At 41.2% G+C, this 11,109-nt stretch overlaps 1 long non-coding RNA gene across 2 annotated transcripts in view; it reads left to right on the top strand.

Annotated features, from left to right (window-relative positions):
* The first annotated feature begins 221 nt into the window (after positions 1–221).
* LOC114150570 (uncharacterized) overlaps positions 222–11,109 on the top strand; it is an 81,881-nt gene continuing 70,993 nt past the window's right edge. Inside the window, exons 1-3 of one of the 2 annotated variants that reach the window (XR_003596783.1) lie at positions 222–579; positions 1,825–1,902; positions 5,492–5,611. This is a non-coding gene — a long non-coding RNA (uncharacterized LOC114150570). Of the gene's footprint in view, positions 580–1,824; positions 1,903–5,491; positions 5,656–11,109 lie in introns of those variants that run through there. The other variant, XR_003596782.1, reaches the window with a different exon arrangement.

The raw sequence follows: 11,109 nt of genomic DNA, 5'->3' as shown, positions 1-11,109 counted from the left end.
TATCAGGTATGGTGTATGTGGAATATTAACTAACAAACAGCTAAGTGTCGCCGCCATATGCCTGTATGTTGCCATTCAAAGAATCCGTCAGCCCGAGTCTGTGTACGTCCTTCACGCATCACGTACGCGCGCGCACGTACGTCAACACCTTGGGGAATACAAAAGGTCTTCCAGCAGCTCCAACTACACACACACACACACACACACACACACACAGAGGCTGCGCTATAGCAGGAGATGAACATCTGATTTGTCACATTTGAAACGCTAATGTTTAAACCAAAAGGAAGAGCACACAGTAATGTGTTCATTCATCTGCATAAACACCACCTGTCCCGGCGCAGACAACTCCTCAAGCAGCGAAAGTTTAGCGGCAGCCTGGCGCGGCCAGCCAATCAGTGCGGGCCCAGCTGTGGTTTCACAAACCCGTAGCGTTTTCAAGTGTCAGAAAGCGCTCTGAGTACCGTCGGTGGTGCTGGAGAGAGAATACTTTCATTTCATGTCAACCGCCAGCGAGACGAATAGGCGACACGATAACAACAAGAAAACAGGGCGAGCCATCACGATTGACATCCAAAGGTAATTTATGCTGGCCCTTTATTTACTCACGCGGCTTCCATAGACGCAGCGAGAGTTGTTGAAGGCTAATTTGGAGCATCTTTGGCATATCGCAGGCCTCTCTCTTCTTAAGAATTCCCATCATTTGTCTGAGGCAGGAGCAACGCGTTATCAAAATCCAGAACAGCATTGATCACCGCCTCTTTTTTCTTCCTTCTTTTTTATTTATTTTTTTTTTATCAACGCAGCAACAGCTCCTTAGTTTCAGAGCTTTTGTTTGTTTGTTTTTTTCTTTTCTCCAACAGTGACAGTTACCGTCTTGACTTCTTTCCACGAGCGTAGTGTGGCATGTTCCTCAAATGGTGTTTGTAATGAGGAGGGAAGCTTGGCTGCCATGACACCTCTTGAGCTGCGTGAGAGGGACGAATGTTTGTAGTTAGTTTTGATGGCTAAGGGGAGAATGATATCTGGTGGTGTTATTATCTGAATAAATTACCAAACATTCAAAGGGCAACCTTGATAACATTCAGGATTGTTTTAACGCCCTTTCACCAAATACTTGTTTTTTTTGACCGCGACTTTTTTTTTTGCTTACTTGCTAAATACAACTCAATTATTTGTTGCTTTTAAAAGATGCACCAGGTTTAGGTAATGGTCACTTCTTTCACGTAGCCCGCTTTCCACAAGTGCCACATGTTCCTCAAATGGTGTTTGTAATGAGAAGGACAGCTCACCCGCCATGACACCTCTTGACACTTGGGGAGGAACGCTTGTTGTTCGTTTGGATGATTAACACAGCAAGATTTTAAAATGGTTTGCAGATTTTTAAAACCTCGGATTCCCACACACATGACGATAAAAAGTCTGAAGTAGAACAGGTTGATTAATAGGTGTCAACGGCAGGAGTAACACACTGAACACAAACAGATTTCATTCACCGATATTCAAATTTCAAACAGGAAACCAAACGTTTCAGTTCAGAGTAAACAAACATGGCCGACGGAAGAAGCAGCGACAATAGTTTGTGGAGTATCTTTAGTAGAGAATAAGCAATGCAAAGATGCAAAGAGTCTTTTTTGGTGTGTGATGGTTGTTGTTTTTTCTTTTAGAGTGTTTTCACACCTGATAATAAATCAAACTTGGTTTGATTGAGCAAAATCACAATATTTATTACATTTTCAGCTGTTGAAGTTCATTTTCACACTCCACTGTGTCAAATGATCAAAACTAATTGAAAAACCTGTTCTTCACTTCCTCACCTTGCAGAGTTTACTGGACTGTCACACCTGAAAGAAGACAAAACAACGTCCATAGAGCACCAGGAAGACTGTTGGAAACATCCTGGTATCGTATTGTTTATTCTTTGTTAAACATAGTCCACAAGCTACTACTTTTGCTTTTTCCCAGGCGGCCATGTTTGTGTTTGTCTCTGGTAAAATACCACAAGTCATTTATTACTGCTGTACTAGATTCACGTGCTTGTTTTGGTTCTATTGACCTAGAATGTCCTGCGCTGCAGTCCGCTTCCTGCTTTTGTAGGGGTTTCGTGTCCACTTGCATCTCCATATGTATTTGAACCGCCCCACAGTTCACTGTAATTGAACCAAGACCTACGTTTGTTGGTGGATGAGAGTTCACTTTTTTGGTCTGCAGAGTTCAATTGTGCATTCGGACCCCAAACAAACCGGACTTCCCAGGTGACTGGATTAGAGTTTGATTAAAGTGGACTAAGCATGATGTGAATGCACCCTTAGATTCCACTTTGTCTTTCTGTCGCTTCGCTTTATGGTTGGCTAAATGTCAACCATGAAGCAACGTTGGACCAAGACATCCAACATGTTGAATATACCCGATATTTGATCACACCAGTCCCAACGTCCTTCTGAATGGACCGGGTCACTCTTAGTACATCACACATGGCAGGAAAATCTCTTCAGCCATCCTGATAATCTGGATGTCATTAAGGTTGTCGAAAAGGGAAAATTGGGACAAAATGATCGGCATAAAAGAATTGCCTTGTGTATTAGATGAAAAGGCATAAGATGACAGTAACATCAGCCATTGTCATTATTTTAATAAATTACCAAAGAGCTGTGTAGTCTTGATCACATTCAGGATTTTTATTAAGGCCTTCGGAATTCACCAAATAGAAGTTATCTGTTGGCCGCAACATTTTTTTTCTGCTTATTTGCTAAATGCAATTCAATTATCTGTCGCTTTTAAAAGATGCACTGAGAAATCTTTCATCGCAGTTTAGGTAATGGTCACTTCTTTCAAGTAGCCCACTTTCGGAAGAAGCTTTTAGAGGTACAATTGTGGGTAAGTCTACTGTCGCCAAAATCATAGGATGGATCCGCGGGGGGAAGAAAGGCCCAATTAGAGATCATTTGGCAAAGAAGCTTTCGATTGCTTTCACTCTGGTATTATTTGCTCTTTTGTTGACCTCTGCTGAGAGCAAAGGCGGATTCTCTGACGGCCAAAAGAGGGGCCGCCGCCGCCACTCTGTTCTTTCATCTAGCATTGTGAGAGCACAAGTGCTTGCGTCCGCCGACCACTTTAATCAACTTAATGCAACTGATACAGCCTGTGTTACGAGCCTCCTGCACAATTCAAAGAGGCCCACAGATGGGTAACACCGCTGCGGAGGCTTTTTTCCCCGGACCTCTGCTGCCAACAAGTGCTATGGGGGTTAGAGACAGAGGAACAAGGAAGATGGGGGTCATGGGACAGGCAGACATCACTCAGACAAGCTGTCTGCTCCTGCCATGCTGGTTCCTCTCTACAATCCCTCCACATCCACATCTTTACAAGGGCTACACAAGCACATCTGATATGAAATGTGGGTGATGGACCTTTGTTTAGTTCAAAGGTTTATACCTCTTTATTCCTAAGTCCCTTTGTGAATCCTCGCTCTCTGAAATATGTATAACTGTCCTTTTTATTCCAGTCATCTGAGGGAGAAATCAAAGCCCCAAGTTTCTGAGAGAAGCAGTTTGAAATGTCCATACGGTGTCAGCTTTTCCTAACCTGCTACCTTCTGCCGAACCCTTCTGCGACCTTCGGGAAACCGTCCGTTTCTTTTTTGTTTTTTTTTTCCTGCCCCTGCACAGCTCAAACTAAATAAATACAGAACTCAAAGGATAGGATCTGTCCAGTTTACTTTCATTGTATTGAAATAGTCACAGCATTAAGGTGTACTGACCCTCTGAGCTTTTTGTCTCATTACAAACATTATGATTTTATATCATAGAGCAACACAGAGTGGTGTACACTTAGAGTGTACACCACTGTTAACCAGAAAGGTTAACATTGCTTTCAAAATGCAGAAATATGAATTCAGACCCATTGCACACATTACATTCATATTGTTACATGTATTCTTATTCACCATCTTTGAAACAGACTAAACTCAGCATAGCATGCCGCATTCTGCTCTGAAACAAAGTCATCTTGACAGCATCTTCCTGAAAATATCAACCATTAAGCAGGTATTAAACATACTTTTCATTAATCTCACATCTCTCCATTAAAATATAGTTTCACTGGTGGTGTGATGTAATATCCTAATCGTAAATGTTGTGCTCATTATCTACAAGCTGAAAAGGATCATAATTAACAGAAATAAATGTGCTTATGTGCTCATTAGAATCATAACTCTTTTAATCTCCTTCGGGATGTACATCATGTTTGTACGATTCAACTCTTTGCTAAATAACAAGAACTTTGGCACATAGGATGAAGGTGAACATTGTTTATTTTTCTGTGCCTGAGGTTTTCAATTGGACTTGGCAGTTTTAACAGTTTGTGTCATGTTCTGTGTTTTTCTGTGTATTTATTTAGAGTTTTCTGTGTCCCTGAGTCTTCGTGTTGTCCTGTCCGCCCTTTGATTACTCCCAGGTGTTTCTCATTCCCTGATTACCCCCTGTGTATTTAGTGTCACCTGTGTGTCTGTGTCTTTGTCGGATCCTCATCTAATGTGCTCTCAGTCCTTCAGGTTGTCCATTCATTTTATCAGTTGCTACCGGCGTTGAGCCCTGGCTTCCGCTCAGTCGTGCTGCCTGGTTTTGTGGACTTTTTTTTGGACTTCATTATTAAAAATCATTTTTTCTCATCTACCTGGGCCATCTGCGTCTGCCTCACCACCTACACCGCACCGTTTCATGACAGTTTGAGTACAATACTGTGTAGAAGTCAGGTGGAGCTGCTAATTGTAAAAGTTGGATTTTCAATGTTGTAAACCCCCCAAAAAGAAATGCAAATCTGGCTCTTTAATTTTACTGCAAAACAAATGCATGTTATATCACAATTATAATAGTGGTTGGACTCAATTTCAAGTTTTTAATGGAGCTAATGGCAGGGTCTGTAATTAATCGTAGTTAATTGCAATTCCATCAAACTACAACAACATGGGGAACAAGTTCAATTCAAACACTAAGATATTCGTTGTTTTGGCACGTCCCCAAGCATTTGCATTGGGGACGTCTGTGCTGCTACTACATGGTTAGCACTTATCTATGTGTGATATAATATCGTGTGTGATATATATAATTTGTTGGTGCATTGCATAATAATATGCAAATATCTTTTTGTTTTCCTGCTTTTTTTTTTTTTCCTTTTTGTAAATATTCTGTTGGATGCCAGTCAGGATAGTTGTAGTTCTATGCAGCTAATGGGGATCTTAATAAAGAAATAACTTGTGGAGGTGGCAGCATCATGCTGTGGGGATGCGTCTCTTCATAGAGAAGACAATCAGAGTTGACGGGATTAAGAAAGGAGCAAAAAACAAAAACTAAACACACTGCCAGACCTGCAATGAAAAGATTCAAATCCAAGATATGATATTGTATATTCACATATTAAAATTACTCGATGTCTAAACCAACCGTATATTCATTAGATCAGTTGTGCTAAGCCTGCAAATTGTTGTTCACAGACTCCTTCCACTGAGTCCGACTGAGCTTGGAGTGATTCTGCGAAGAAGAATGGCTAGAGATTTCTGCCTCTGGCTGTCCAAAGGTGGTGGAGACATACCAAGATGCTCCTGCTGCTGGAAGTGAGTACAAATGCATGTCACTTTTTTTTTTTTAAAGATTTATAAAAAAAAAAACAAACAAACCAACTAAAAACGTTGCATTGTTTTTAATTCCTTCTGCATCACAATTATCTGCTCCTTTGTGTTGGTCTCTCACCTTAAATTCCAATGAAACACGTAGAAGTCTCTGCTTGCAGATCCATACTGACATATTTCAAGGGGTGTGAATACTTAAGCACTTCCCTCCTCCCCTTATATTAACTGTGGACTCAGAAATCGACCAAATGGTTTCTTTTATCCTTCCCAGACAAAATGTTTAAAATTCAAGACACGTACCCAGTTTTTTGGTTTGTTTTTGTTTTTTAAACCATGCCTGTATTTCCACACCTCCACACTCTCCTCAGTTGGCTCACACAGAGTTTAGAGTAATTCTGGACAAATGTTTGCTTCAGTCAATCAATACTTTCTCACCTGAGCAGGAGACTGTGACTGGAGGTGGTAATTTGGAGCCTAACAGCAGTTTTACCTGCACATCATAACACCGACAGCCATCTTTATTTTAAAAAACATTGTTTTCCTTCGCTTTGACTCGCTGTGCCTTTGTGAATTTTTGGAAAGCGCAGATGTTTGGGGGGTGGGGAGGGTGTAGCTGTACGAAGGATTCTCAAGTGCCCACCTCTGCTCAGAGATAACGCTTCACAAAAATCACTGATGTTTTAACACGACTTTAGCTTTGTAATCAGAGAGCACGTGTCGGCCAATCTGCGGGAAAACGATGGCGGGATCTCAGACCCGTCTCGTTAACATCCGCGCTCATTTTCTGCCATGCGAAGGAAATTTAATTGAGTGTTGCAGAAAAGGACACAGAGAGAGGGAGACGCACACAGGCCTCCGAGGCATGACATTGTTTTTGACTTGGCAAAGTGCTGAGCTCAACAGCAGACCACTAACAAGGAGACAATCGGCCCTGAAGGAAGGATGCATACAAAGAATGGCAAGAGGACTCTTCTTTTAAAGCGGAAGCCCAACGCTCGGTCATAACAAAGGTCCGCGCGGTGGCGCAGAGATTCTCTTCGCACTCCATCTCCCGTGCTTCGTTTTATATTTGCACTGCGTTTCAGCGTCGACATTAAGATTTCTCTTAGATATAAATAATTTAGCTTTTGCTTGGAGATCGTTTTCAAAAGAACGCCGTCAGAAGAGAAAAAGGGAGAGAGGAAAAAAAAAAACAGAAAAAAAAACTCTGTATCAACTCACTTTTATCCAACATTGAGAACAAACCAATCTGAGGCATTGATGTTATTTCTGTGCTTTGTTGTTTGAATTGAAGCAATGATCCCCGAGACACAGCAGAGGTTTTGTTTTTATCTTTGGATTAAGGAAGCATGGACCGCTTTCAGATTGGAGAACGCTCTCACTGGGGTCAAATAACAGATTAATAGGTCCGGTAATGAGCTCCCTGGAGTGTCCAAGTCTCTCCGACTCCCCCAGCCTCCATTATGTCCTTTTTTTATGATGGATGACGGCAAACATCATTCACACATCTCCAAGAAAAATGACTTGGATGCCATTTGTGTGAAGGAGAAACATCAGCTCTGGTGATATATAGTTTTGGTGTGATGTTCCCTTTTGTATCTTTGTCATCCGTGCTTGAACTGTCACTGCTGTCTCCTTTTGTTTGGTCTCCTCGCTGTAAAGGCACTGTTAACATGCCGCTCTGGGTTTCTTGAAGGAACTTAAAAGAGCGCTGGATGTTAAATCTGGTGATTTTTGTCAGTTCTGATGCAATCACCATCCTCGTATTCAGACCACACCTATGGATGACAAGACACCTTTTGCAGGGAAAAAAAAAGGAGTTAAGGGTTTTGGGTAATTGAGAATATAGACACGGATTCTTTTAGTGCTCCCGAGATGGATATTCTGTGCCGAGAAACAGATTTTTAAAACTTAGTCCTACCACACAAAATATCTATTCTAACTTTCTTGTTGCGATTAGTTATTAATTAGTCATAATAGAAGTAGGATGACGAATAACAGTAGCTACCTTTAAGGATGTTTTCCCACCTGATAGTCTGGTAGACTCGGCTCCATTGGGGACCAAAATTGCAACGTTTGTTCCATTTTCTGCTTGCTTTCACACTGCACTATGCCAAACACTTTGAAGAGTCTGTTTACCCCCTTACCTGAAGACAAAAACCTCAGAAGAAAACATTCAAAGCAACTTCCTTCTTCAACGTCCTTCTTCGTGAAATGTAAACAAAAATGGAGTGGCGTCAGATTTTAGCAGTTGTAGGATTTAACATATGTTTTTGGTAAAAGACCACGGGCCATTTCTCTTTCTAGTGCTAGACATGTTTGTTTTGGTTGGATTTTCCCAGAATTCCCTGAGCTGTAGTCTGCTTCCTGCTTTTGAAGCAGTCTATGGTCCACTTGGCTTTCAAACTGCACCAGAGTTCACTTTAATTGAACTGAAACGTAGGTTTTTGTGCGGACCTTTTGTACCGCCATTATGCATTCACACCTCCCCAAACAAACCGGACCGTCCACGCAACAGAACTAGAGTTGAATCAAACCTTTTTAACTGAGTAACAGGATCTATAGATGGTGGGTATACCCAGAAGACTGTTGCACTGGGTTCAGTGAGCTGAAAAAATAGAAATGTTAACTTCCCAACCAGCTGGTCACTGATCAAACTGAACCTGAATTGATTCGAAGTAAAGGTCCAATTTCCAATGCATCTCTTGAAGTTTGATTTTATCCTTGTTTGAACAAACTAAGTCAAAGGAGAAAAAAAAGCCACCTAAAGGTCAAGAGTTTCATGTATTCAAAAAGTGCCCTGCAGAACGACTGTGTAATTTGTCTGTAACAAGAGATTTTCTTTATTTTGCCATTTTCTTTGCTACTCGTGGAGCGTATAAAACTGTCGGCGTGTATGGGTGTGTGTGTGTGTGGGTGCATGGTGGTGTGAGCTTGTATTTGCTAGAGTCCAGGTCCGCGTGGGCACATTTTGTGAGCTCAACTTCTGGGTTGAGCCGGAAAAGGGTAGAGTGCCTTCTCCGGGTCAGGGGGGGTGTCCTGCCCCAAGTGGAGGAGTTTAAGTATCTCGGGATCTTGTTCACGAATGGGGGAAGAAGGGAGCGGGAGATCGACAGGCGGATTGGCGCAGCGTCTGCTGTCAAGCGGGCATCGCTATCTGCAATACTGTCACCGTATTTACTTGGTATCAGATCGATATCAAAATATTCAGTATCATATTTTGATATAATAAAAGCATTACTGGCTTTTATATGATTAAAAAAAATGCTTTTCTGGGATTTCTGGCATTTACAAGCCAGAAATGCAATAATGTAATAGAGCATAGATGAATGTAAGTTAAATCCAAATTGGGTGAAAAAAATTTGGATCCTCACAGAAATTAACTGTAAATGACAACATTACTTGTGACTCTGACAGACATTTCAGGATATAAAGATGTTCACATCCAAGTCATATCGACAGAAAGTTTTCTTTTTCTTTTTTGTTCATTGGTGTAGCAACTATGCTTACACCCTCGTATCCCTTATACCAGACTGTAGCTGCGAGCCGAAAGATAAATACATGGGTCTAAAATTCAAAGCCATAGTTTTGCGCTAATGCTATGCTGAGACTTCAGTCTGCCTGCTCTCATCGTGCCATCTTTGATGAGCAGCAGGGAATGTTTAAAATCCTTAACGGTGTCAGCCTTGTCATCCGGAGGCTGATTAAGAAGTGTCGGGAGCGGAGCATAATCAGCTGCCAGAGCGGCTCCCCTGGTCAGATATCTCTGTCCACCGTCATTAACTGACCTTACACGCAAAGAGAATCGCCAAAGAAGGAGGACAGATAGAACAGCAGTCGCGGGAGACAGATCTCAGAAGGTGATTACTTTATGCTACGCCATGGAGCGATGCTAATGACCTCTGTGCTCTTGCATTAATGGCCTTTGCTGTCACATTAAAATGTGGCAGAGGTGTATGACGAGGTCCTCACCTCTCTGAGACAGTTTAATCAGAGAACGCTCTACTAATACTTGGAATGAGGTTGGTGTTTGCAATGTGCAAGGGATGAATAGTTGGGAGGGGAGATGGATAAAAAAAAAATCACCTAAAGAATAAATTTGTGCCATATTCTGTATGTGTGTAAGAGAGGGTGAATGAGAGAGAGATTAGGTTAAAGCCAAGATAAAGATATGCAATAAGTTTGGAGTGTCAACAAGAATCAGAGACTTTTACACAGAAATAATTTGTTTGAGAAGCTTTGTTGGGTTTTAGCATTCATAATGGGAATGAATCAGTGCTTCTGAAAGTCCCGACTGATATTCATATAGCCTTAGATAATAATCTTTTACAGATGATGTTGCAGGGAATTATCACCAGGCAAACTAAAGGCATCATTTTCTGCCAGATTCCATTTTGCTTATGGATGATTCATCTTCTGATACTTGCGGCGTTCTGCCGGGTTCACACCTTGGAGCAACACTGTTTATTAGGGATTTTGTGATCCGATCCCAGGTATCTCGTCTTCCGGAACCGATTGTGGCATTTTAAATTAACAGGTAGCAGGAGTCCCTAGCAAACCATCACTGCCTTCATCTGTTTTAGGTGATTACGTGTGTGAACAACATCCTCAGCCAGATGTGTGGCTGTGCTTTCTGAAGTCTACTTTTTTTCTCTTTGTAAAATTTTTGTAGAATTCATGTAAAAATGTTTTTTTGTTGGTTGAATTTGGGATTTCCTGGTAGGAGTTGCACATTTTTCACCTTTTACAAGAGTGCAGTGGCTCCTAGTCTCTGTGCCATGTGACCTGCTCTCCCCGTTGTGCTCAGATTTTCACAGACATACTGTATCTCATTTTGGTTTGTGTCAAACTTTAATTCAATGAACATAACCCATTTTACCTGGGTTTTTTCCCCGCCTTCTCTCTCTAACCTTCAGAAAATATGTCCACAGACGGGCAAATAAATATGAAATATTGTCTCTTCATTACCCCTCTTGCTAATGCTAAAGCCACAACCTCTGCTAATGATAAAATGGCAGCCGATCACACCATTCAGTCATTGCGATAGCTAGTTAACACAGCATTAAAAATTATTATTTCTAATTCAGGAAATGATTTTTACCATATAAAAAATTTTGTTTTATTGTCTCTTCTGCTTTAATCTGTCGTCTGCTTGTTTGAACTCCTTGCACCTATTCTTTAGCTTTCAGAGCTAATGTGGCCTCATTTGACCTCCTTAAAATGTTTTGGTTCTTTGGTTCACACACATTCACACTGAACTGTGATGTCACTACATTGTTTGGTCAGTTATAGGTTTAAGTTTTGTTCTCGTTTGTTGCCTATTGGTCTTTTGTGTTTTCCAGTTTGTTAGCTCTCCTTTTCAGTTGTACTCAGAGATTTAGCTAAATACTGTTATGTGTGCATCAAACTGGACACAATGGATCAAGTTTAGAACTTACATTTTTAGCCGTACAATCGTTCCCATCTCCCTTTCAGTTTATTTT

Source organism: Xiphophorus couchianus, chromosome 9 (genome assembly GCF_001444195.1).
Source record: "Xiphophorus couchianus chromosome 9, X_couchianus-1.0, whole genome shotgun sequence".
Taxonomy (NCBI): domain Eukaryota; kingdom Metazoa; phylum Chordata; class Actinopteri; order Cyprinodontiformes; family Poeciliidae; genus Xiphophorus; species Xiphophorus couchianus.
Note: the sequence above shows the minus strand (reverse complement) of the source record. Positions and strands in the feature narration are given on the sequence as shown.